The 26,081-nt window shown below is 48.0% G+C and overlaps 4 non-coding genes across 4 annotated transcripts; all 4 read left to right on the top strand.

Annotated features, from left to right (window-relative positions):
- Window positions 1-9,334: 9,334 nt before the first annotated feature.
- TRNAP-AGG (transfer RNA proline (anticodon AGG)) lies at window positions 9,335-9,406 on the top strand. The gene has a single exon. It is a non-coding gene; the product is annotated as a tRNA-Pro (tRNA).
- An 8,013-nt stretch (window positions 9,407-17,419) lies between these two features.
- TRNAP-AGG (transfer RNA proline (anticodon AGG)) lies at window positions 17,420-17,491 on the top strand. Its single transcript has one exon. It is a non-coding gene; the product is annotated as a tRNA-Pro (tRNA).
- Window positions 17,492-22,196: 4,705 nt separating this feature from the next.
- On the top strand, window positions 22,197-22,268 carry TRNAP-AGG (transfer RNA proline (anticodon AGG)). Its single transcript has one exon. It is a non-coding gene; the product is annotated as a tRNA-Pro (tRNA).
- A 2,750-nt stretch (window positions 22,269-25,018) lies between these two features.
- TRNAP-AGG (transfer RNA proline (anticodon AGG)) lies at window positions 25,019-25,090 on the top strand. The gene has a single exon. It is a non-coding gene; the product is annotated as a tRNA-Pro (tRNA).
- The last annotated feature ends 991 nt before the right edge of the window (window positions 25,091-26,081 follow it).

The following is a 26,081-nucleotide window of genomic DNA, read 5'->3' on the forward strand; positions in this document are numbered from 1 at the left end:
AGCCGGGGACTATTTCGTTGAAAATATTATTTATGTGCGCGATGTGATAAAAACCCAAACAGAGCCATCACACTGGCTGCCTATCCTTGATCAGCTAGCAACGATCAAGCATTTTTAACCAAGCCCTACATTTCAATGTTCAGCGGCTTCTTTTTTTGACATCACGGCATTTGTTGAATTCAGAGATTGAATTGGTGCCTTGCATATCACTATATGTACATTTCTCAAAACAGGCAATAAAGAAAAAAAAGGCTCGTTGGTCTATGGGTATGATTCTCGCTTAGGGTGCGAGAGGTCCCGGATTCAAATCCCGGACGAGCCCTCCATTTCTATTTCGCTCTCAGCCCGAGTGTTACCAATGCCTGGATAGTCGTTGTCCTCTTCTTTTTCTGCAGCTCATCAAGATATAACGGAGGTGTAAACGCTCCGCTACCATGAAGTGTTGTCGGCTCGTCCAGGTGATTTTCCGGGGTTTAAGTTGTCTATGGCCTGTTCAACTTCGCATTCTGTTATCTCTAGTTCCACTCTTTGTTTTCTTTAGTCGTCCAGTCGGGGTATAGCACGCAAAAACTCATTCCCAAATGTGGTAGCGTCTACTTTGTGGTACGAGAATAACGCCTGGTAATGCTCATGAAAAGCTGCTTTGATGTCGTCTGTGTCTGTTGATAAGGTCCCGCGCCTTTCTATTCCGTCGATGTGGTTCCTTTCAGCGCATGCTTTTTCTAACCCTAGCGCTCGTTTCGAAGGCGCTTCACCTGCAGCTGTGTCTTCAGCCCTTGCCCTCACCAGGGCTCCCCGATGGCGTTGCTCTTCGAGTTGCTCTAACTGTTGCTTCACTTTTCTTATGTCTTCTATCCATTTGCCCGGTGCCTGAGATTCCTGCCTGAGCAGTTTATGAAGAAGCGTCTTTAACTCGGTCTCTTTTTGTTTCTCTCCGTAACGAATACAGGTAGCCCTCTCTATAGCCTTTATCTTTAGGGTTTCCATACTCAGCTCCCACTGTTGCCATACGTGAAGGTTTTTACTGGGGTCTATTTTCCTTATTTCTTCTCTTACTATTCGGTTAAACGGTTCATCCTGAAGAAGCTTGTTATTTAATTTCCACGTTTCCCATGAGAAAGCGTTACCTCGCTTTGGAATTCCTATGAAGCACTGAACTAAACAATGGTCAGAAAATAACACTGGCTCTACTTCGTAACTGTTACATTCCGGAAGGATGTCAACAGTCGCATAAATGCGGTCGAGCCGTGAGTGACTAGAGCCCTCAAACCGTGCGTACTTCAGAGCACGCGCTCCTTCCAGGCACTCTGCCACATCCTCAACGTCCCAGTTCTCTACAATTCGCGACAACACTTCCGTGCTTTTGTATCTAAACCCACGAACGCTTGTTTTATCCCACGCACTGAGGACACAGTTGAAATCGCCCATTACTATGAGCTGTCTTCCCTTGCATAGACGCTCTTCAATGTGGTCAAAAAACTGAGCCCTTTCATCCACCTTATTGGACGCGTACAAGCACACAGTACGCCGCTCGTTGTTGTTGAACGAAAAATTGACGACAACACACCGGCCCGACACACACGAATAAATTGCATGCACCTCTAGTCCCGGCAACTTCTTAACAGAAAGGACACAGCCAGCGGATGTGCCCACCACATGACTAACTACGGCAGAAAACCTAGACGTGAAACGCCGCACCACAACGCTGGTCTCTTCTTCACCATCGACTTTCGTCTCCTGCACGGCTAGCACGTCAATGTCGTGCCCCATTATAAGCCGGTACAGCTGGCCTTGCTTTCTTTTCCCTGCCAGTCCTCCAACATTTAAAGAAGCGACTTTCAACGGACACGCTGGAGCCATTTCAACAAAAGGGGAAGAGACCGGCAATATGGTGCTTACCTCTCGCGTCTAGCACAAGGCTAGACGCTGCCATCGCCGCCAGTGCGGTCCGGCGGAAGAACATGAGCGTGTCCTAGGGACTCCGAATTTCCGGCGCGCTTGTCTACCGGAACGTTAGGGCGCGGCCGAAAAGATGACTGCCGGGCTTGAGGCGCCTTTGCCGGGGGCTCCTCGGCTCCAGGCGTCGCCGTCTGGTCACCGTCAGCGCTGGTTTGGGCGTGGGAACGCTTCGCCGCAGCGGAGACGCTGGTCGGCGTGCGGGCCCCACTCTTGTCCGGATGCAGCTCGCTCGGGCCCTTGGGCTCGACGACCTTGGGCTCCGGAGCTTTCTCCCCATCATTTTCGGTTGTCTCGTTTGACCTAGGCAAGTCGTCCGCTGGTAGTTGGCTCGCTGAATCTTCCCCAGTGAGGGCGTCACCGCCGGTAGACGCTGACGAGTCGAGTGGCCCCGTCTGCTTGCCTGCCTCGTCCGTTCCCCTCGCTGCATCCTCGGCTTCAATGACGTCCATGAGTTCCGCGTTCTCGTGCGTCTTTCCCAGCCCGGTAGCCGACGCGTAGGTACGGACGCAGTCAGCGTCCGCGTGTCCGTAGCGTCTGCACTTCGAGCACCTGGGCACCTTGCAGTCACGGCGAACATGGCCCGTACCATGGCAGCGCAGGCACTGCATCGGCCGCCCGGGTACCACCACAAGGGCGAACTCACCGGCGACTCGAACTTGGTGGGGCAGGTCGTCCACCTTCATTCCCGGCTTGAGCTTGAGCAGCACGGTTCTCGTGGTTGAGCCCTTCTCTCTCATGCCTTGGACACGCCAACGCTCCCGCGTCACCTCGGTTACGTTCCCGAACGCCGCAAAAGCAGTCCGGATGTCTTCATGCACTCCGTGGAGCATCCAATGCAGGCGTAGTTTAACATGCTGGTCCTCAGGGTCAATAACAATGCAGCGGCGGCCTTTAACTTGCAGCTCCTTGAAAGCAGCCAGTTTCCTTGTGGCTTCCGCGCTGTTTAACGTCACCGCGCACACATGATTGATCTGGTACGCTCCCAGCGCCACGACCTCGGGGAGCACACCAGCGCTGGCGAGGGCGTCTCGGAAATCTTCGACCCTGTAGGGCCTCACCCGCACGTCGCCGTGCAAGAACAACGTGTTTAAAACAACACGACCGGTGGGCAGAGTAGGCAGCACGAGCACGATCTCATAGTCCTTTTCGTCTTCGACGCTGCTCATGTTTCCGCGGCCGGCAAGGGCCGCAAACGCCGCTCCAGCGGAGCTCATGATCCTGCGTCCGATCCAGATCATTTCGCCAACGTACAATGGGTGACGACCCCGGGCAAGTATTTGGGCGTCCCGCTCGATTCTTATCGTGATAGCGAGCAGTACTGGAAAGGGCAGGTCAAGGAGACGCGGGAGAGATCTGAGAAGTGGAAAGGCGCTAACATTTCTGTTTTTGCCAGAGCCACCGTTTGCAACCTTTTCTTTATCAGCACGCTTTGGTACGTAATGCAGGTTCACTGTTCACGGTCAAATTTTCAGAAACTACACAGGATTTTCGCCGTCTTTGTCTGGGCGTCGAAATGGGAGCGCTGTAGCCGGACCAACTTGTTCCGGCGGGTGAAAGACGGGGGGCGGGGATTGGGCCACCTCTTTGTACGGCAGCTCGTAAACCGGTTTTTGTTCTTTAGGGACATAACAGACCCTTTCTTGCGCACGATATGCCAAATGAGGCTCAGTAGACGGCTGCCAGAATATGTTTTTTCAACCGAAGAGTTTTCGGGAGGGATACGAGGTTTTTACAAAGAAGTCGTATCGAGTGTCAGATTTCTTTCAGTGCGCTTTTCGAATGATTACCTGTCCGGTGTTGTCAAAAAGAAACTGTATTGTGCTTTGTGCGACATTCTTTTCCCAGTGCCGTTGTACAGGTCCTTGTACGGTGGAGGTCCAAGCAGCGATGTTTTAAAAAGAGTGAAGAAAATGCAGGTTCCGCCAGGAACAAAAACCTTCTTTTTTAAATTACGCACTGGAACGTTACCAGTTAAGAAGTTTTTGGAGGGAAAGGGAGTTTTTTTTTTACCGTGGGGAACGCACTGTTTAATTTTCAAGCAGCCAGAGACAATAGATCATATTTTTTTTAAACTGTTGGGAAGGCGTGTTCTTCTGGGATGTATTGCAGAGGGCCCTAAGGAAAGAATTTCCACTAGACCCGTATGGAATTCGTTACTTAAGCATAGATAATGAGTATGGGGTGCCTTTTGATCTAATTATGCTCATAGGCCTCCACTGTATTTGGCGCGCGAGAATGGCGGGATACCATGTTGATAAAGATGCGCGGCCTGCACGGATGTATTTCAGAGAACAGATGCACTGGTTTGTCGCTCTCCATAAAGCGACTGAGGAAATACCCGAGTGGCTCCCAAGAGTAGAGCCGTTGGTGGATTTGCGCGAATTTCGATTAGACTAAGTCAGTACGATACTGGTTGAATACGAGCGCACACAGCAAATGTATATTGTACTTTGGTTTTCGTTACGGTGATCGTTGTCTCTTGTGAAAAGGTTTGTACCGAAGATCAGGCAATAAAGAAAAAAAGTGTTGTCGGCTCGTTCGATTCTACTTCCGGCCTTCACAGCGTACGGACGTGCTAACGTGTGCTCCCTCGTAGGGGCGGTTTCAGCGGCCCGTGTGGGCCGTGGTATCAGGTGTACTGAAAAGCCGGCTGAAGACTACCAGGTTGTTCTGCCTCATCTGCCCACAGGTGCTTCTATTTTAAACACCGTTTTTTTTGCATGCCGATGTGAAAGCCAGGCCGTATCGAGTGGAGCATGTCCGAGATAGCCTTGCACGTCTTTCGTTGCTGCCGGAAATGGTTGCCCTCGGGGCATACCAAATGAATCACCTGTGGGCAGCGACGTTTAAGGACGAGGAAGGCAAGAGGAAGATATTAGGAGCTGAAGCGTTCAACGTTAAAGACCACCGCTGCATGGTCATCGACCCGCGGGACCAAGGTGTCCGACTGAAGCTATACTGGCTGCTTCATGGCGTACCGGACGAAGACGTGCGAGTGGCTTTGGCGCCGTTTGGAAAAGTGACGAAAATCAGCAGAGACAAGTGGAAGGTCAAGGGCTGCATCGACAAAGGATCAACCGCCCGCTCGGTGAAGCTGAAATTAAATGTGGGCCTCACTGTGGACGACCTACCACACCAACTGCGTGTTGCTGAGGATATGGCGCTCGTCTTCGTTCCTGGCAGAGCGCCGCTCTGCCTCCGATGCCGTGGCATCGGACACATCCGGCGAGAGTGCCGCGTTCCACGATGTGGGGTCTGTCGTCGCTTCGGCCGCGATGATTCCCAATGTGTGCGCTCTTATGCCAGCGTTACAGGCCCACTCCAAAGGGACGTAGTATCAGAACATCTGATGGACGCCGCAGATGCCGAAGAAGCTAGCAGGGAGGACAACGACGTGGCGAAGACTCCTGCAAAGCCCCTTGAACCCTCCCCAGGAGCTGTCCAGGAAGCGAACCTGGGGGGTGAGCCCTTCGCTGCAGCCCCGGAAACGAAGCCAGAAACTGCAACATGTGACGCAGGCTTGAAGGCAGCAAGCGCGTCATCGTCACTGCCGCAAGAAGTCGGCCAGGAAGCAACGGACGTCGAGATGCTCATGGCCGGAAGCATCGCTGCAAAGCGTGCTCACGAAGACACTGGCAATACAGGAATAACTGCTGCGTCAGGCACCGGCGAACCCCCAACGATAGCATCGACTACGCGGCGATCTTTGCTTAAACCGAAGCCGAACGTGCCGCCTGGCAGTAGGGTGGCCCCTAAAAGGCATCCGCCCTAGCGGAGGACCCGTTCCAGTGGCCTTCAACGATGACCACAAGAACCCCACAGTTTCGATGTGAGTAGGACACTTGGCCAAGCAACCCCATGAGATGGCGGCTAACTTTAAATCTAGCCTACTCGTTGCGACATTGAATGTGCGAGGAATGTGTTCGCGCAGGCGGCAATGCCAGATTAGTCGCATGCTTTTAGAGAATGACGTTGACCTTCTGGCTGTACAAGAAACAAAAATTGAGAGCGAGGAGCAAACAGAACAAGTGGTTGAAGTTTTTCGCTCTAGATACAGAGTATGTGTGTGCCATGCTGTTCGACGGTCAGGAGGCTGCGTCATTTTTATTCGCAATAGCATATCGGTTGTTGAAAAAGTGTCCACCTGCGAAAGTGGGAGACTTGTCGCATGTGATTTTATTTTGCTGGACTACTGTGGCGCGCTGTGTGCATCTACGCACCGAACAAAATTCATGAACGTGATTTTTTTTAAGTATGCTGAAAGGTTTTTGAAAACAGAACGACATGTTGTGTTTCTTGGGGATTTCAATTGCGTCGGTACAGCTGAAGATAAAACGAAGAGCCTCAAAGTACGCGATAGAAGCGCTGAGCTGTTGAACGCGACAGTAATTGAGAGAGAGCTTGGGGACATTGGTTATGCAATGACGCGAGATGGCCAAGCACGGTATACGCACTTTCAAGGTAATTCCCATGCGAGGCTTGATAGAATATACATAGGCGAAGTTTGTACCACTGTGTTCCTCTTATGAAACACAATATCTCAGTTTTAGCGATCATAGTTTGGTCTCGATTACGATTGGCGAAAAACGAAAGAGTGTCAAGTTTAATTGGTTCCTGTGGAAGTTCAATGAAAAACTGCTGCAAGATGAATTGTTTGTCACGAGAGCCAATGAGTATCTTTCAAATACCCTGCATACGGAAACCAACAGTTTCATATAAGTGTGGGAGCAGTTTAAATGCGACATTAAAATTGCTGCCATCGATAGAGCATGTTTATTGCGTCACAAAGAAAGGCAACAAGAGAAACAGTTACACAGTGAGCTGGTGTACATGTTAGGGGTAGAACATGAAGTGTCTGGAGCGTTTAAAAAAGAAATACGAGAGGTGAAAGCAAAACTCGAGTTGATCGACGAAGATAAGTACCGCGGCGCAATGATAAGGGCGCGCACTGAAAAGTTGTGGCTGGGCGAAACGCCCACTAAGCGTGTGCTTAGTGAAGAAAAGAAACATGCTGCAAATAAGGAGATTAATGAAATTCGATATCGCAACAAAATTACACGACAAAGTCAAGAGATAAAACTTGCTTTTGTTGAATTTTATACCGAAATTCTAGGAGGAAGAATTTATGACTCCGAGTACTTCAAAACCCACTTTCTGGCCCTTATGCCAAGGTTAGAGGACACGGTTAGAGAATAAATGGAATCTGAAATTACCGTGGCCGAAATTGAAGCGGCAATCGATGACTTGGGTAATGGCAAGTCACCTGGGCCAGATGGACTGGGTGCTGCCATATATAGATTTTTTAAGGCAGAAATGGCAGTGGCTTTATACCGAGTGATAGCTGAATGCTATGAAGAAAAGCAAGCGCCTCTCTCGTTCAGGACAGCGCACGTAGTAATGATCCCCAAAACTGACGATCCTGCAAGATTACTTTCAGTTGAGTCCTACCGTCCCATTAGTTTGACCAATACAGATTATAAAATATACATGAAGGTGTTAGCTAGAAGGCTCCAAAACGTTAATAAGTCCCTTGCTGGCCCGCATCTCACCGGTGGCAATAAAGATAGAACAATTTTTACAAACATACACATAGCAAGAAGTATTCTGGAATGTTGTGACGCAGTGCATGATCGCGTGGCTATGATTCAGCTAGACTTACATAAAGCGTTCGACAAAGTGGTACATGAAGTTCTGTTTTTATTGCTGGAGCACGTAAATGTTGGATCTGTAATTACCGAAGGTGTTAAAATGGTGTATCACGATTGCACAGCCAAATTAGTGATCAACAAAGAATTAAGTATGTCAATTCCTGTACGGTCGAGCGTGAAACAAGGATGTGCGTTGTCCCCTCTGCTTTTTGCGATGTACTTGGAGCCTTTTTGTTTACGTTTGTTTGCAACACCATGTATACGAGGCTAAGCGTTTTTGAGCAGTGAAATTAAGGTCTTAGCCTACGCGGACGACATAGCCGTGTTTTGCACTGATGCAAGAAGCGTGCAGGAAGTTGTCAGTGTTGCTAAGGCGTTCTGCACAGCAACTGGTAGCGTGATCAGTTGGCCGAAATGCCTTGGATTTTGGCATGGCAACTGGCAGAGCACACCCGCGGTGTACTGTAATATGAATTTGACCGTCTCTCCCGGAAAGCACCTCGGTGTCCAGCTAAAAAACTACCGCAATGCTGAGGAATATTGGTCTGAGGAAAATAAACGCGTCAAAAGTGCTACCGATAAATGGGGTGGCCATAACTTTTCAATATTTGCAAGAGCTTCCGTTTGTAATATTTTTTTTAATTGCAAAAGTGTTCTACGTGTTGCAAGTGACGACCATGGCAAGAACTTCGTTTCAGAAAATACACAGAGTGTTTGCGACCTTTATTTGGGAATCGCAGTGGGAACGCACAAGCTGGTGCAATTTGTTTCGTAAGGTGAAAAATGGTGGGCTAGGGCTCTCACATCTATTTTTCAAGCAGCTGGTGAGCACATTCTTCTTTGTGCGAGAGCAAACTGATGTGTTTTTGAGAACTGCGATCCAAGCACGATTGCAGGATTATCTATATGACTTTGTCGTATCATCTGTTTCTTTGGAAGCTGGACCGCTCAGTCCTTATTTGCGTGCAGTGATTACTTCTGTACGCCTGCTCAAGGCAAGGTTTTCACATGAATACTTGTGTGATGTCACGAAAAAGCGTTTGTATTCTGATATTCTCGATGTATTTTTACCATTACCGGTTTACCGAGCTGCCTACAGGCTAGGTCCTGAGCGCGATGTGCTAAAGCGTGTTAAAAAAATGCCAGTGAGACCCTCTGTTAAAACATTCTTTTTTCAAATACATACCGACACTCTCCCTGTAAAGCCATGGTTACAAAGTAAAGGTCTTTTTGTACCTCGGTCGGTAAACTGCTTAATCTGTAATAAGCCGGAAACAATAGAGCATATTTTTCTTGACTGCCATGACGCCGTATTTCTGTGGGACGTCCTACAAAGAACACTTAAAGAAGAGTTGCCGATAAGCCCTTTTGGAATCCGGTTTCTTCCACGTGCAAAAACAGGGGAAGTGCCGAGTGATATGCTAATGCTGCTTTGCATGCATAGCGTATGGAAGACGAGAATGGATATCAAGCATGCTCATACACAGGCTCACTCAGCAAGACACTATTTTGTTGAGAGTATTATATACACACGGGACTTGTTCAGAGCAGTATGTGAACCCCCGGAATGGCTACCGGTACTAGACCAGTTGGCTTCTGTGCAGCCCTTTTAAACGCCTTACACTGGCCGAGCTGTGGCTGGTGTTCTTTAGCATATGTACATGTCGTGTATTTGACCTTTTTGTTTTCATTTGTGAAAAGGCAATAAAGAAAAAAAAAGTGTTGTCGGCTCGTTGGTCTAGGGGTATGATTCTCGCTTAGGGTGCGAGAGGTCCCGGGTTCAAATCCCGGACGAGCCCTCTGGTTTTTTTTTCGCTCTCAGGCCGAGTGTTACCAATGCCTGGATATTCGTCGGCTCGTTTCTAGGGGTGTGATTTTCACTTAGGGTGCGAGAGGTCCCGGGTTAAAATCCCGGACGAGCCCTCTAGTCTTTTTTTTTTTTTGCTCTCAGGCCGAATGTTACCAATGCCTGGATATTCGTAGTCGTTGTCCTCTTCTTTTTTTCAGCTCGTCAAGATATGACGTAGGTGTAAACGCGCCGCGAATGTGAGCTGTTGTGGGCTCGTTGGTCTAGGGGGATTCTGCTTCCGGCCACCAAGCGTGACGGACGTATGATGACGGGCTCCGTTGGAGCGGCTTCAGCGGCCAGTTCTGGTCGCGGTAACAGGGCTATGGAAATGGAAAACGACTACCAGGTTGTTCTGCCAAGTCTCCCAACCGGGCGTTTAGTTTTAAATACTGTTTTTTGCACGCGGATATCAGGGCCCGCCCCTACCGAGTGGAAGAGTTTCGAGACGCGTTGGCTAGGCAGTCGCTGCTCTCTGATGTTATCGCCCTGGGGGCGTATCGGATGAGCCATGTCTGGACCATTACGCTGAAGGATGCGGATGCCGTTAAGAAGATTGCAGGCGCCGGTGAGCTGCGCGTCAAAGAACGCCGCTGCACGGTTATTGACCCGGCGAACCAGGACGTACAGGCGCTCTCAGAATAATTCGGAACGCAACACACGCGGCCGCTCGCCGACGGAGCGCGCCCGTGGAAAAAAGTAGTACCATGGTCTGCGCGTGCGCGGTCTCCCTAGCGAGCAGGGTTGGCTCCCTATTGCATCTAGTTTGGGTTGCGTTGCTCCAAAACGGTAGCCCTAGGTGCCCCTTAACGTTTTGTCAAGGGGGCTGGGCCGATGGTGTCCGTGACAAGCTGTGTCTGCGCATGCACTCGCGTTGGAGCATAAGCGCTCGTGTCTGCATGGTCGGGTGCTTGGGCGCCTTTGTTTTTCATTTTTCATGTGGGCCGTATTTATCATTTGCTCAAAATATTTATGGTAGGTGACCGTGACTAGCGCTGGCAAAGGGCGGCGTTTGCGTCTGATGCAACCGTGATGAAATCGGCGGCTCGATTGATAAAGGGATACGAACATATTTAAACAATGACAGTTACGCGAATTCCGCCCTTTTCCAATCGAGGCAACATGCCGAAAAGAGCGCCGATGAATGTGCGGAGAAATATAATTAAGCTTAGTTCACAAGGTATACCTCAACGTGAGATATGCCGCCTCACAGGAAAGTCTATAAGTGCGATCAACCGAATAATCCAAGCATACAGGGATGAAGATGGCCGACTCAAAGATGCAGTGCGATCGGGTCGACACCGATGCATGTTGCAAGAGTCCGACCTTCTGATTGTTGCTGCAGCCGTTGCCGATCCTTTTTAGAGCGCCCGCCAGATCAAGACAGCCCTCAACCTGCAAGCCGGTGAGGAAACAATTAGAAGGCCCATGCGAGAGGCTGGTCTTCGTGGATTTGTCGCGGCACAAAAGCCACACATTACGGAGTGCCAAGAACGCCGGCGCCTTGAGTTTGGCAGGGCATATGAGCGCTGGACGACTGTGAAGAATGGAAGGAAGTCATATTCTCAGATGAATTGACATTTTCATCTAGATGGGATTAAGAGCGCCGGGTATGGAGACCATACAACTGCAGGTATTTTCCTTTTCATTCTGACCTTTTAAGCACAAATTCTTCGGACGCGCAAGAGGTCTTTCATCTGAAAAGACCATTATCCATTGCCTCCTTTTCGTGTAGATATGAGCCTGAGTATGTTTCCGAGATCTACAACAGCGGCCACTCTGCCCTCAACGTTTGGGGAGCAATTAGCAAAGAGGGCCTCGGTCCGATAATCCGGCTGTCCCCATTGTTCACAGCTGAAGTTTACAGCGAAATTCAGGACTTCCACATATTGCCATACGCTCTTGACGGGCCATCTAAAGATGGCTGCTACTTGTTCCAACAAGACCTGAGCCGGTGCACATGGCCAGAGCTGTGGAAAAACTTCTTAAAAATGTGGTGTTCGCGTTCTTTACTTGCCTCCGAAAGGTGCAGACTTCAATGTTATGAACGTGTGGGGCACGATGAAGGAAAGTTTATCCAAGCTGAATCTTGGAGGGGCAAGTGCCGACGAGCTCTGGCTCGCCATAACGCGCGAGTGGAAGGGCTTTGGTGAGAGGAGGGACTTCGTAGATGCGCTCTGCGAGTGAATTCCACGCTGCCTACAAGCTGCGCTTCGCGTGGACATCGCGAGATGTTGATAGCAGAACATGCCAAGCGCTTTAGACGAAACAAAGTTACGTTTCGATTCTTTTTGTTTTATGTGGAAAAAATTAACCCAGTGTTCTTCCTGTTATTTATATTTACTATGTTCTCCTTACTACATTTTTTTCATTCAGCTCAAACAGCCTACCCTTGATTATCATTGTATATCCCCTCTGAGCAAAAAGAAAATGAGTATGAAAATGAATATCTACACCAACAAACGCCGACACGCGATCAATACGTAAGAATACTCGCTTCCAATGATCCAGTTTCCGTGATTGATTGGCGCACAATATATGCGAACCACGTAATGTGGTGCGCCAATAAATGACTGGAGTCGTGAAGAGTTCATTACAGTGCCCTTCGAATGGATGGATGGATGGATAAAACTTTACTGGATCTATTTAAATGTGGTTGGGCCCCTAGACGTCCGGGAGCCCCCTGGCGGACATCTCTAGGCAAGCACGGTCCACCAGCCAGAGCTGGTCATGCGAGCAAGTGGCCCGAAGAGCGGCCTCCCACGAGGAAAAGGAATGAGGTGGCCTCCTATACATGAAACTGGCCTTGAGGAACGTGCCGCGTTATTTCATTTTGTAAACTCTTTTATTGCTACTATCGCAGACACACCCTTTAAGAGGGGTCATGTATAAGTGGAAATTGTCCTCGTTTTACGAAGCCATTAGTACCACGGAGCGGGAGATAATTTAATAAGAACTAATACTTCGCAGGACAGGCTAACACGGTTGAAAAAATAGGGCAGCGAGGTCGTTGTAGCCAAGCCGCCTCACTAGCACGTAATCACGCAAAGCATTGCTATTATCTCCCACACGGGATGCAGACCATGGCGAGAATACGCTACACGGCGTCCACAAGCCTTTATTTATAGATTATGGTGCATGCTGCGCTACAGACATTCATTCGCCCAGCCCCCCCTGCACAATGCTAAAGGGCACCTAGCGCTACCTTTTTGGAGCAAGACAACGCCAATCTAGAAACACTAGGGAGCGAAACTTGCTCGCTAGGGAGACTGCGCATGCGCAGACCTTGCCTGTATTTATCCGCCGGCGCGCTCCGCCGACGAGCAGCTGCGTGTCCGGCGTTCCGAATTATTCTGGGGGCACCTGTACGTCTCAAGCTCCATTGGCTGCTTCACACCGTGCCGGATGAGGACGTGCGTGTCGCGCTCGCACCGTACGGAAAGGTCTCCGAGGTGGCCCGGGAGCGCTGGCGTGTGCACGGCGTGTCAGAGGAAGGCTCAACGAGCAGGATGGTCACGCTGAAATTGAATGCTGGCGTTAAACTGGACGACTTGCCGCACCAGCTTAACGTTGGGGATGAGTTGGCACTCGTCGTTGTGCCTAGAAGGCCTCCGTTATGTCTTCGCTGCCGAGGTACGGGACACATTCGTCGGGAGTGTAAGGTCCCGCGATGCGGAGCTTGTCGACGTTTCGGTCACGAAGACGGTGAGTGCCCCCGTACTTATGCGAGCATCGCCGGCCCTGGAACCAGTGAAGATGCCTCGGAGCATTTGATGGATGAAGTGGACGCAGAAGAGGCAGCGAGGACAACTGGGAAAACGGAGACGAAAGATGGGCCTTCGTTTACGCCTCTGGTTAAGCAGAAGACAACGACAACGTTGACGTCTCCTGCAGTGGTGGCATCTCAGCTAGCGCAGCGTGGCCCCAAAAGCGACAGCGGTCACAGTGCGGTGGCCGATACGAAAGTTTCGCTGAAAACCCCGGACCGCGTGGAGCCTCGCATTGCCGACGCCATGGACGCTGACAATGAAGCGGCTGCCCTAATCGCTGGAAAACGGTCCCGCGAAGAGAGCGCCGGAGAGAACCTGCAGCCTGGTGGTAGTAGCAGTGGGGAGCCGCCTCCAAAAACGACAGGAAGTCGACGTTCATCGTCGAAGCCGCGGCCAAACCTTTTGGCCGAGTTACGGCAGGCAGGTAAACTGCCTCCGTAATTTTTTTCTGTGTTCTGTGGAATATCAGCGTCGGTTGTGTATCGACCGACACAGTGTTTTTGGCTGACATTTCGAGTTTGCGCGCATGCAAAGTGGAGGATGCGACGAGGAAGTGCCTCGGACCACTTCGAGACAAACACCAGACAACCCTTTGGGTGGCCGGACGACTCCCCGAACATCATTGCGGAACATCAGTCGGGAGAATCACATGGTCGACAGAGGTAGGCACCATGCGGATCGCGCCCCTTTTTATTACGTAAACGTATGGTAGTTCCGCTAAGAGCCCCATTGCGTGTAGCAACTTTGAATGTTAGAGGGCTGGGAGCACGATGGCGGCAATGTCAGCTTAATCGCCTGCTTATTGATAATGACCTTGACCTAATAGCTGTGCAAGAATCAAAGATAGAGTCGCAAAAACATGCTGACCGCATGGTGCCCCCTTTCCGCGCCAACCTTGAAGTGAGTGTGTGTCACTCCGTTGGGACATGGGGTGGATGCTTTCTCTTCATTCGCAAAACATTAGGTATAAGTGTGGAGTCTGTATTTGCATGTGAAAGTGGCCGCCTCTTGGTTCTTGATTTTTTTCTTTTTCAAACTTACACTGGCACGTTGTATGTGTTTATGCCCCCAATGTTGAAAGTGAACGTATATGTTTTTTTTATTCCATTGAGCCGTACTTGAATTGTGACAAGGTGTTGCTTGTATTGGGAGACTTTAACTGCGTATGTGCTGCTACTGACCGAGTGAAGTGTAGACCAGTGAGGGGTAAGAGCGCGGAACTGTTGATTGAATTTGTGCACGATTATTTATTGAAGAACGTTGGAAGTGTGTTTTCGGCTGGAACACGACCTGATTACACACACTTTCAACGCGACAGTCACGCAAGATTAGATAGGCGGTATGTTTCTGCTGATCTCGTGCCACTATGCAAAGCCTATGATGTAAAACCTGTGTCGTTTAGTGATCATTGCCTTGTGAGCGCGACTTTTGGAACGAAGGGAAGGAAATCACGCTTTAATTGGTACCTTTGGAAACTAAATGAGAAAATTTTAGACGATGAAGGATTTGTCAAGGAAATTAAAAGCGATCTTGACGGTGTCCTAGCTGAGCAAGCGGACTGCTTTGCCGTTGAATGGGAAAGTTTCAAAGAACGAGTGAAGCTTAAAGCGATAGAAAAAAGTAGCGCAATTCGGTATAAACAGAAAGAAAAAGAAAAGGAACTTCGCGAACAACTCGAGTGCTTGGTTAGGATGGAAACCAATAAGCCAGGAAATTTTAGTAAAGAAATAAAAGACGTGAAGTGTCAGATCGAAACAATTGACACTGAAAGGTACAGAGCAGCAATAATACGCTCAAGGACCGATAACTTGTGGGCAGGCGAAGCGCCTACAAAGTGGGCGCTATCAGATGAAAAGCGGTACGCTTGCCAGAAGGAAATCAGGCAAGTAAGATACGAGGGGCACATTACAAGCCACCCTAGTGAGATTCAGCGCGCTATTACGGAATACTTTGCTGAACTTTTTAGCAATAGGCGCGAGCATGCGCAAGGGTTCGAAGGGGATTTCCTACGACTAATGCCAACACTCGACAATGATGTAAGAGAGCGTCTTGAATTGCCTATTACTTTGGAAGAAATCAAGAAAGCAATAGATGATCTTCCGTCTGGAAAAGCGCCGGGGCCAGATGGGCTGAACGCTGCCTTCTATAAAACCTTTAAACATTATGTTTCTCAGTTCTTGTTACAAGTGATAACAGAAGCCTATGAACGCAAAAAAGTTCCATTCTCCTTTGGTATTTCACACATTGCACTTATTCCCATGTCTGATGATCCGGAGAAACGAATGTTAGTGAGTTCCTACAGACCTATCAGCCTCACTAATGTCGACTACAAGGTGTACATGAAGGTACTAGCCAGGCGACTTCAGAGTGTAATCGACAAATTATTAGGGCCGCACCAAACCTGTGGCATCAGAGGTCGCAGCATTGCAACAAATATACATGTGGCCAGAACCGTACTGGAATGTGTTGACGTGCTTGAAAGCCAGGTAGCTATGATACAGCTGGACTTGGCTAAAGCGTTCGACCGCGTTTCACATGACATTCTTTTCTCCATTCTAGAGCATGTTAACCTGGGTAGTGTAATAGGAGTAAAAATGGCGCACGCAAATTGTATGACACGCATTATAGTTAATGGTAACCTTACTGAGCGCCTCAGAGTGCGTTCTTCGGTGAGGCAAGGTTGACCGCTCTCTCCCCTGCTTTTTGCAGCGTATCTAGAGCCTTAATGTCTGGCCATTATCAACTGTGATTACGTCACAGGTTTCAAGATGCAATCTGCTCAGGTTAAACTTCTTGCGTATGCGGACGACATAGCGGTATTTTGCACGAACAGAGAAAGCATTTGTGAACTTAGAAATATTCCGGAAAGGTTTTGTAACCAGACCGGATGTCAAGTAAACTGGGAAAGAAGCTCTGGATTTTGGCACGGGGAATGGGATATTACACCGCAATTTTTCTCACGGCTGCAATGGTCTCCCATGCCAACGCGATACCTTGGCGTGCCCCTAGAACGTTATCGCGATCCCATCCCACTTTGGAACGAAGAGATGTCAAGGGCGAGAGAGAAAGCGGGAGCGTGGCAAGGAAGGAATCTGTCAATCTTCTCACGTGCCTTTGTCTGCAATGTTTTTCTCATTTCAAAAATATGGTACCTCATGAATGTGCTGTGTGCTTCGCGGACTTCTATTCAAAAATTGCATCGTATATTTGCCGTCTCTCTTTGGACTTCGACCTGGGAAAAAACGAGGAGAACAAACCTGTTTCTTTCAGCGAAGAGTGGAGGCCTTGGACTGGTTCATTTGTTCTTGCGTCAAGTGGTATCACGCCTTATTTTCTTTCGTGATCAAAATGACACCTTCTTAAGAATGGTTATACAGGTCCGATTGCAGCGGCTACTCCCAAGAAACATAGTGTCCTCTGGTGAAAACATGTGCGGTGCTGTAACCGGATTTTTGCGCGAGGTTGTGCTTTCTTGTAAGTTGTTAGAAGTGCGTTTTTCCCCAGACTATTTGCACAGTGTTCCCAAGAAAAAGCTGCACAAAGATCTTGTGGATATCATGCTGCCGGTGCCATTGTACCGTGCGCCTTATCGTGGAGGCCCAGGGCAGAATATCTTAAAGCGAGTGAAGAAGATGCCAGTTAGGCCAGGCGTGAAAACATTCTTTTTCACGTTACACTCTAATACATTACCTGTCAAAACGTGGCTTCAAGAAAAGGGAATCTTTGTCCCTTGGACAACGAACTGTCTTTTATGTAAGAGGCCAGAGACAGTCGAACATGTTTTTCTGGGCTGCTGGGACGCGATATTCCACTGGGACGTCCTACACAGAACTATAAAGAAAGAGTTACCACTAGACCCTTATGGTATCAGGTTTTTACCGGTTGATCACGAAGATGTACCATATGATTTGTTCATGCTCCTTGGCCTCCACAGCTTGTGGAAAACACGAATGCAAGTAAGGCATGCAGATGTTAATACGCGCAGTGCACGTGAAAACTTTATTGAGAGCGCTGCTTACCTTCGGGAATGTATCCGGGCACAGCAAGACCCACCTCAGTGGGTAATACTCCTTGATGACCTTGTGAGTTTGAGGAAATTTTAACTTTGCTCGCCTCAGCTAAAGTGTGGCTGAAGTGTTTTATTGTTTGTGACTTATTGTTCCTCATGTGAACTTCGGAAATAAAGAAAAAAAAAAGGCTCGTTGGTATAGGGGTATGGTTCTCGCTTAGGGTGCGAGAGGTCCCGGGTTCAAATCCCGGACGAGCCCTCTAGTTTTTTTTTTCGCTCTCAGGCCGAATGTTACCAGGACTATGCAATCATTTTGCCCCCACTGCCAACTGGGTACGTTGTTCAAAATACCGTTTTTCTACATGCTGATGTAAAAGGTAGACCATATCGCGCAGAAGATTTTCGTGAGCCACTGTTTCAACGTGTTCCGCCCACCGACGTTCTTCCGCTCGGCGCATATCAAATGAATCATGTGTGGACGGTTACCTGCAAGACTGCTGAAGGCGCCAAGAAGTTTTTGGCCGAACCGGAATTGACGGTCAAGAGTCGGAGATGTATCGTAATTGATCCAAGTCACCGCGACGTCCGTCTGAAGCTTCACTGGCTGCTCTACCATGTACGCGAAGAAGACGTGCGAAACGCCCTGAACCCCTACGGAACAGTCTTGGAAATAGGACTGGATAAATGGCGCCTTGACGGCTACAGCCAACAGAACACCATGACACGCACAGTTGTGGTGCGACTGAAGGCTGACGTTACGTTGGATGATATACCACATCAGCTGCGCGTCGGAGGTGAGCTAGCCCTTGTCGTAGCGCCCGGAAGAGCGCCAACGTGCTTGCGCTGCCAACAGATTGGCCACATAAGAAAGGACTGCCGCGTGCCGCGGTGCAACGTCTGCAAACGCTTTGGACACGCCGTAGAAAACTGCTCGAGGACGTATGCGACAGCTGCCATGGCCACGTTGAGCAAGGAGAAATCCGAGCTCACCATGGACGAAGCGGAAGCAGAAGAATGTCTGCATTCTGCAACAACATCAGGAGTACAAGGCACCAGCACCAAAGAAAGTAAGCAATCGGAAAATACTACCGCGGAAAATTTGACAGCCACTGTACAGGTAGAAATTACAGCAGACACAAAAGCCAAGATACAGAGCTCGGAATTCATCGAGGGTGGTGCCAACAGCACAAGTGGAAATAAAGAGACAGCGGGAGTTCACCACAAGAGTGCCGAAGTGGACGCCATGGATTGCCGTGAAGCAGAAGACAGCAGTGCGCTGGGAAAGAGACCACGAGACGACGCCGGTGCAGCGACAAAGGACGCCAACAGCAGTGAACCGCCGACGAAAGCGTTCACCAGTCGCCGGCTGCGGCCCACCCCAAAGCCAAACGTTACGGAGGGGGAGAAGAGGGCGGCTAAGCTGCCCACTTGACAGCACGGCTAACGCACCGAGGGTGTACCCCAATATCGGGGCACAGACTGTTTGGTGAGCGCATCCCTTTTAAAGATAAAGATGGCTGTTAGACTTGAGAGAGCAGTTTGTTTCGCCACTCTAAATGTGCGCGGGCTTTCGTCTAGAAGACGCCAATAGCAATTAAGTAGGCTATTTGCGGAACATGATTTAGACGTGATCGCCGTGCAAGAAACAAAAGTACACAGGGAGGACGAAACTGATCGAATGGTTGCGCCTTTCAGCACAACGTATAATGTTTGTGTGTCACATGCTGATGGTTTATCGGGAGGGTGTGCAATTTTTATAAAAAGATCGATGGGCGCAGTTGAGACAAGTATAAGAAGCAGTGAGAGCGGACGCTTCGTGGTTTGTGATTTGTCCTTAATGAATTTTGAATGGCGCGTGATTTCCTTGTACGCCCCAAATCGTGACAACGAAAGGAAAGCATTCTTTGAAGAGATTGGCGGTTTCCTTGATTGTAGTAAATATGTGATATTAATTGGTGACTTCAACTGTGTGTGCGCGATTGAGGACCGCTCTAAACGTGTAAATTTGCGCGATCAAAGCGCCATGTTATTGACGGAATTGATTGCAGAGAATAGAATAGATGTGGCTCTCTGCATGTATAATGGCGGGGTTGAGTTCACACATTTTCAGGGACAAAGTCACGCGCGTTTGGATAGAGCCTACATCCCGCTTGACCTTGTGATGTGTTGTGACGAATACGTTGTTATACCAGTGTCTTTTAGCGACCACTGTTTGGTAAAATTCACGCTTGGGACAAAGGAAAAAATGTATAAGTTCAACTGGCACCTCTAGAAATTAAATAGCATCATGAAAGATAAAATTTTTTCTAGAAAAGCAAGTGAAGCGTTAACGATGCTGTATGAAGTTGGAAAAGACGACTGGGAAACGAGGTGGGAAGTTTTTAAACAAGATGTTAAATTGAGTGCTATAGAACGTACGACTATCCTTAATTTTGAGAACAAGACGAGAAGAAATTGCAGTCGCAACTGCAAGCAGTATTAAAGGGAGAGAGTGTGAAACCGGGCTCGTTCACTGCAGAAATAAAAAATACCAAAAACAAGCTGGAACTTTTAGATAAAGAAAAGTACAGAGGTGCTATTATTAGGTCAAGAACAGAAAAGCTTTGGATGGGCGAAACACCGACAAAGCGGGCACTAAGTGACGAAAAGCAATATGCACAAAGAAAAGAAGTTAAGGAAATAATGTACAATGGCAGACTGACGAAAGAAAAAAGTCAGATAATGAACGCGTTTGCTGAACACTATCGCGATTTGCTTGGAAAACGTATTCCGATGGCGAGTGGATTTAGTGAAGATTTCCTTTCTTTAGTGCCCAAGCTTGACGACGAAACTAAAAAAAGTTTGGAGGCCCCTATCAGTATACAGGAGATTAAAAAAGCTATCGATGACTTAAGCACTGGAAAGACACCTGGCCCAGATGGAATCGGAGCAGATTTCTATAAAACGTTTAAAGAAAAGATTGCCAGCGCGCTGTTCGAAGTTATCGAAGAGGGGTATAAAAAGAAGCTACCACGGTCTTTCACTGAAGCGCACACTGTTTTAATCCCCAAATCGGGCGATGACATCAAACTTCAGTCTGTGACGTCATATCGCCCCATTAGCCTCTTAAATACGGATTACAAAATTTTCATGAAGGTGTTGGCCAAAAGAATGCAGAATGTCGTTCAAAACATTGTAGGACCGCACCAGACATGTGGCATAAAAGGTCATAGCATTACGACAAATATACATGTAGTAAGAAGTATCTTAGAGATTTGCGATGACTTTGGATACCGAATAGCAATGATGCAATTAGACTTACAAAAAGCTTTTGACCGTGTCTGCCATGAATTGTTGTTCAACGTGTTAGAACATGTGCAAGTTGGAACTGTGTTTCTTGATGGATTAAAGATGGCGTACTCGCAGTGTGTAACACGCCTGGTAGTCAATAGGACGCTGAGTGAAGAAATTGACATACTCAGTTCTATCAGACAAGGATCCCCGGCCTCAGCCTTACTTTTTGCCATATACCTAGAACCCTTTTGCTTATCAATTATCCAAAATTCAAACGTGCACGGATTTAGATTACAGAGTACTGAAGTGAAGATCCTTGCATATGCCGACGATGTGGCCGTACTCTGTCAAGATAGGCATAGCATACGTGAAGTTGTTCATACAGCCAAACAATTTTGTTCCATGACAGGTAGCATGATTAACTGGGATAAAACAACTGCGTTTTGGTATGGTAATTGGGATATGAAGCCTGATGTATACGTAAATGTAAGATGGGAAACCCGCCCACTGAATTACCTAGGGGTGCCACTCGAGGTTTATCGTGACAACGAGTACTGGAAGGACGAAGCAGAAACAATCAGGCAAAAAACAAACGCCTGGGGTGGACGGGAGCTCTCTATTTTTGCACGGGCGAATGTATGCAAACTGTTTTTAATAGCCAAAATACGGTATGTGTTCCAAGTCCTTTGTATGTCGCGGGTGAATGTACAGAAATTTCACAGGATTTTCGCCATGTTTGTGTGGAGATCAACCTTGGAACGAACAAGTCGCTCAAATTTATTCTTACCGGTCCGAAACGGTGGATTGGGTTTGTGTCATTTATTTATTAGGCAAGTTGTGTCTCGTTTTATTTTTCTCCGCGACCAAAGAAATGGCTTTTTACAAACGGTAATAAAATTAAGGCTGTGTTCACACGTTCTAGAATTTGTTGTGTCATCGAATAACAATATGTACCATTATGTGACTGGATTCTTGCGTGAAGTAGTGCATTCTTTTCAATTTCTGAAAGTGCGCTTTTCACTGGAGTATTTGTCCTCTGTAAAACGGAAAACACTTTACAAAGACCTTGTCGACTGTTTGTTGCCAACACCGCGGTACAGAACCTTATTCAATGTCGGACCCGGACAGGACGTGCTAAGAAGGGTTAAAAAGATGAACGTAAAACCGGGAACAAAAACTTTCTTCTTTAAACTTCATTCTGGAACGCTCCCAGTAAAGCAATGGTTAGCTGATAAGGGACTCTACGTTCCATGGACGACAAACTGTCTACTTTGTAAGACGCCCGAAACGGTAGAACACGTATTTCTTTACTGCTGGGACGCCGTATTCCATTGGGACATTCTGCAGCGCACATTGAAAAGGGACCTACCCATCACGAGTTATGGCATTCGTTTTCTGAGTGTGGACAATGAAGACGGCGTCCCGTACGACATGTTCATGCTGATAGCACATCACAGCATCTGGCAGACTAGAATGGCGGTTCGCAATGCCGACCTTCACGCACGTCCTGTCAGGGAAAATTTCATTGTAAACGTGGATTATATACGCGCACTGTATAAAGCGCAACCAGAGCCTCTGACTGGCTACCTCTCTTGGACGAATTGTGTAACTTGAAGAAATTTTAATGTGAGCACACCGGATCAAGACGTGATCCAAGTGTTTCCTTTTATTATTCATGTTTGAAAAAAAAAGGCTCGTTGGTCTAGGGGTATGATTCTCGCTTAGGGTGCGAGAGGTCCCGGGTTCAAATCCCGGACGAGCCCTCTAGTTTTTTTTTTTTCGCTCTCAGGCCGAATGTTACCAATGCCGGGATATTCGAAGTCGTTGTCCTCTTCTTTTTCTTCAGCTCATCAAGATATCAGGTAGGTGTAAACGCGCCGCGAATGTGAGCTGTTGTGGCTTTTGTAACGCAAGAACTGCAAGTCATTAAAAGAAAACTAGAAAGCTTAGAGGAGGATAAATACAGAGGTGCAATTATACGTGCACGTGCTGAAAAATATTTCGCGGGAGAAGTACCAACAAAGCGAGCTTTGTCAGATGAAAAGGCGTACGCTCGAGAAAATGAAATATTGGAAATAGTATATAATGGTAAGATATCCAAAGAACAGAAAGTTATCATGACGGCATTTGAAAGTTACTATAGAGAGTTGTTTGCTTGTCGTGATCCAAAGGTGCCGGGCTACGAGGATGACTTTTTGGCAGAAATGCCGACGCTAGGCAAAGAGGAAACGAATTTATTAGAAATGAATATTAGTATCGAAGAGATTGAGAGGGCTATTGAGCAACTAGGCTCGGGCAAATCTCCTGGTCCGGATGGGATTACCGCGACATTTTGCAAGGCGTTCAAGACGAATATGGCAACAGCATTGCATGAAGTATTTTCAGAGGCACTCGAGCGGGGGTCTTTACCTCCATCGTTCAATCGTGCGCACACAGTACTAATCCCAAAAGGCAAAGATAGAAATGTGTTACTTAAGGTAACAGGATACAGGCCAATCACGTTGACAAATGTAGACTACAAGGTTTTCATGAAATTTCTTGCAGCAAGGCTGCAGGGAGGTATACGGAAGTTAGTTGGGCCGCATCAGACATGCGACATCAGAGGTAGGAAAATATTTACAAATATTCATACAGCTAGAAGCATTTTAGAATATTGCGATAGCGCTCTCCTCAAGGTAGCGATGCTGCAAATAGATCTAGCTAAGGCTTTTGACATGGTACCACATAGTGTTCTCTTTTTATTAATTAATTATGTAGGACTTGGTTCCATCATCTGTAAAGGCATCAAAATGGCATATCAAAGCTCAGGTACCAATTTAATTGTTAATGGTGAACTTTCACAACGCATACAAGTACTCTCTTCCGTTCGACAGGGTTGTCGAACGGAACGATTGAACGATGGAGGTAAAGACCCCCGCTCGAGTGCCTCTGAAAATACTTCATGCAATGCTGTTGCCATATTCATCTTGAACGCCTTGTAAAATGTCGCGGTAATCCCATCCGGACCAGGAGATTTGCCCGAGCCTAGTTGCTCAATAGCCCTCTCCTTTACTTTTTGCTTTATTTTTGGAGCCGCTCTGTAGAAAAATAGTTAATAGTACAGAAATTAGGGGTTTTAAGATACAGTTCTGTGAAGTACGTGTTCTAGCTTATGCCGATGACGTTGCCCTATTTGCTACAGATAGGGAGAGTGTTAGCGCATTATTAAGAATTACTGATAGGTTTTGCGAGAAAAGCGGTAGTAAAATCAATAAGCAAAAGTGCATTGGTCTCTGGCATGGCCACTGGAGTGCCACGCCCGGTGTTTTTGAAAATATCCGGTGGCTCACGACACCTAGCACTTACCTAGGGGTGCCTTTGGATGGATATCGTGAGAACGAGTCACTCTGGCTCGAAAAAACGGATGAAATGCGTGCGATGGCCGAAGCATGGGGTGGCCTCGAATTGTCAATTTTTGCACGTGCCACTATTTGTAACGTTTTTCTCGCTGCAAAAATTATGTATCTCCTGCAGGCACTGTATTGTACACGTAAGCACATTCAAAAATTTCACCGAATCTTTGCCACGTTTATCTGGTGTTCTACGTGGGAGCAAACATCAAGGACAAATTTGTTTCGTCGAGTAAAGAAAGGTGGTCTGTCGGTGTGCCACTTGTTTCTTCAGCAAGTTGTATCACGTTTCATATTGATAAGGGACGAGAGAGACCCGTTTTTGTGCAGTTTTTTTCAAACCATGTTAGCAGTGTCTATGCCTGATTTTTTTGTTTCTTCAGCCATTGGCCCTCATTACACAATTTCAAGGTTCTTGTGCGAAGTTGTAACGTCCTATCGTTTCCTTAGGGCGCGATACTCTCTTGAGTACCTCTCCAATGTAAAAAGAAAGCGTCTTATGAAGGATCTCATTGAAAGTGTGTTCCCTGTTCCATTGTATCGGTTAATGTTTCGAGAAGGGCCTGGGCAAGACGTACTTAAAAGGGTTAAAAATATGTGGATACCGGCAAACGTTAAAACATTCTTCTTCAAGCTTCACACGGGAACCTTGCCTGTTAAAACGTGGTTGGAGGAAAGAGGAATTTATGTGCCATGGGGAAGCCGATGCTTTCTGTGCAACAAAGCTGAAACGATCGAACATGTTTTCATTGATTGTTATAATGCCATATTCTTTTGGGATATATTACAGAGAACGTTAAAGATAGACCTACCCCTCAATCCACATGGCATTCGTTTTTTACCACCTGAACACGATTTTGAAAGATGGATGTCATCTTTTTACTTGTAATGCACGCAGTCTGGCGTAGTCTGTTGGCATACAGACATTGTGACGTTAAAGGCCGATCTGTGTATGAATATTTTGTGGAAATGGTTGCGAAGGTACGTGACGTGTACAAGACGAATGACTGTGATGAAGCTGTGGTGTCAATGCTTGATACATTGACACATATAAAACGAGTGTGATCTATGATCACAAACTCTTTTGAAGCTTGTAGCCAAGCTGGAAATAAAGAAAAAGGTAGGGCTCGATGGTCTAGGGGTATGATTCTCGCTTAGGGTGCGAGAGGTCCCGGGTTCAAATCCCGGACGAGCCCTCTAGTTTTTTTTTCGCTCTCAGGCCGAGTGTTACCAATGCCTGGATATTCGTAGTCGTTGTCCTCTACTTTTTCTACAGCTCTTCAAGATATGACGTAGGTGTAAACGCGCGGTGAACGTGAATTGTTGTCGGCTCGTTGATCATTCTGCTTCCGGCAGCCGAGCTGTACGGACGTGTGGATCATGAGCTCCGAGGGAGCGGCTTTTGCGGCCACCGGCCGCGGTAACAGGCTTATCGACGATAACGAGGAAGCGGGATACCAGATTATTTTGCCACCACTGCCCAAGGGATCTGTCGTAAAAAACACCGTGTTTTTGCATGGCGACGTGCGAGCGAGGCCCTATAGGGTCGAAGACTTTCGGGATGCGCTCGCCCCGACTGGATTGCTGCCGCAGGTCGTGGCCCTAGGAGCCTACCAGATCAACCACGTATGGGCAGTCACCTTCTCCAGTGGCGAGGCAACGAAAAGGATGCTGGCGTTGAGAGAGCTCAACGTGAAGGGGCGTCGCTGCGTAATCGTCGACCCTCAAGACCAACAGGTACGCCTCCCATTTCATTGACTGCTGTAATGGGTGGCTGACGAAGATATAAAGGCAGCGCTGGCGGCCTTTGGCAAGGTCGTGGAAGTGACGAGAGAACGATGGCGGGTCAGAGGAGTAGGCGACAAAGACTCAACATCTCGGACCATTCTGCTGAAGTTGAAGAGCGGGATGAAAGTAGATGACCTCCCGCACCAAATCCGAGTTGCCGGTGAACTGACCCTTGTCGTAGCGCCTGGACGGCCGATGCAGTGCCTACGATGCAAGGTTGTCGGACACGTCCGTCGTGAGTGCAAGGTGCCGCGTTGCGCTCGATGTCGTAGCTTTGGACACTCCGAAGATCAGTGCGTGCGTACATACGCTGCAGCTGTGGGGCCACCAGCGAACGAGGTCGTCGCGCAGATGACGATGGATGCTGCTGAAGCCGAGGACGCCGCCAAGGAGGCTGGT

The sequence above is a fragment of the Dermacentor variabilis genome, chromosome 1 (genome assembly GCF_050947875.1).
Source record: "Dermacentor variabilis isolate Ectoservices chromosome 1, ASM5094787v1, whole genome shotgun sequence".
Lineage (NCBI taxonomy): Eukaryota > Metazoa > Arthropoda > Arachnida > Ixodida > Ixodidae > Dermacentor > Dermacentor variabilis.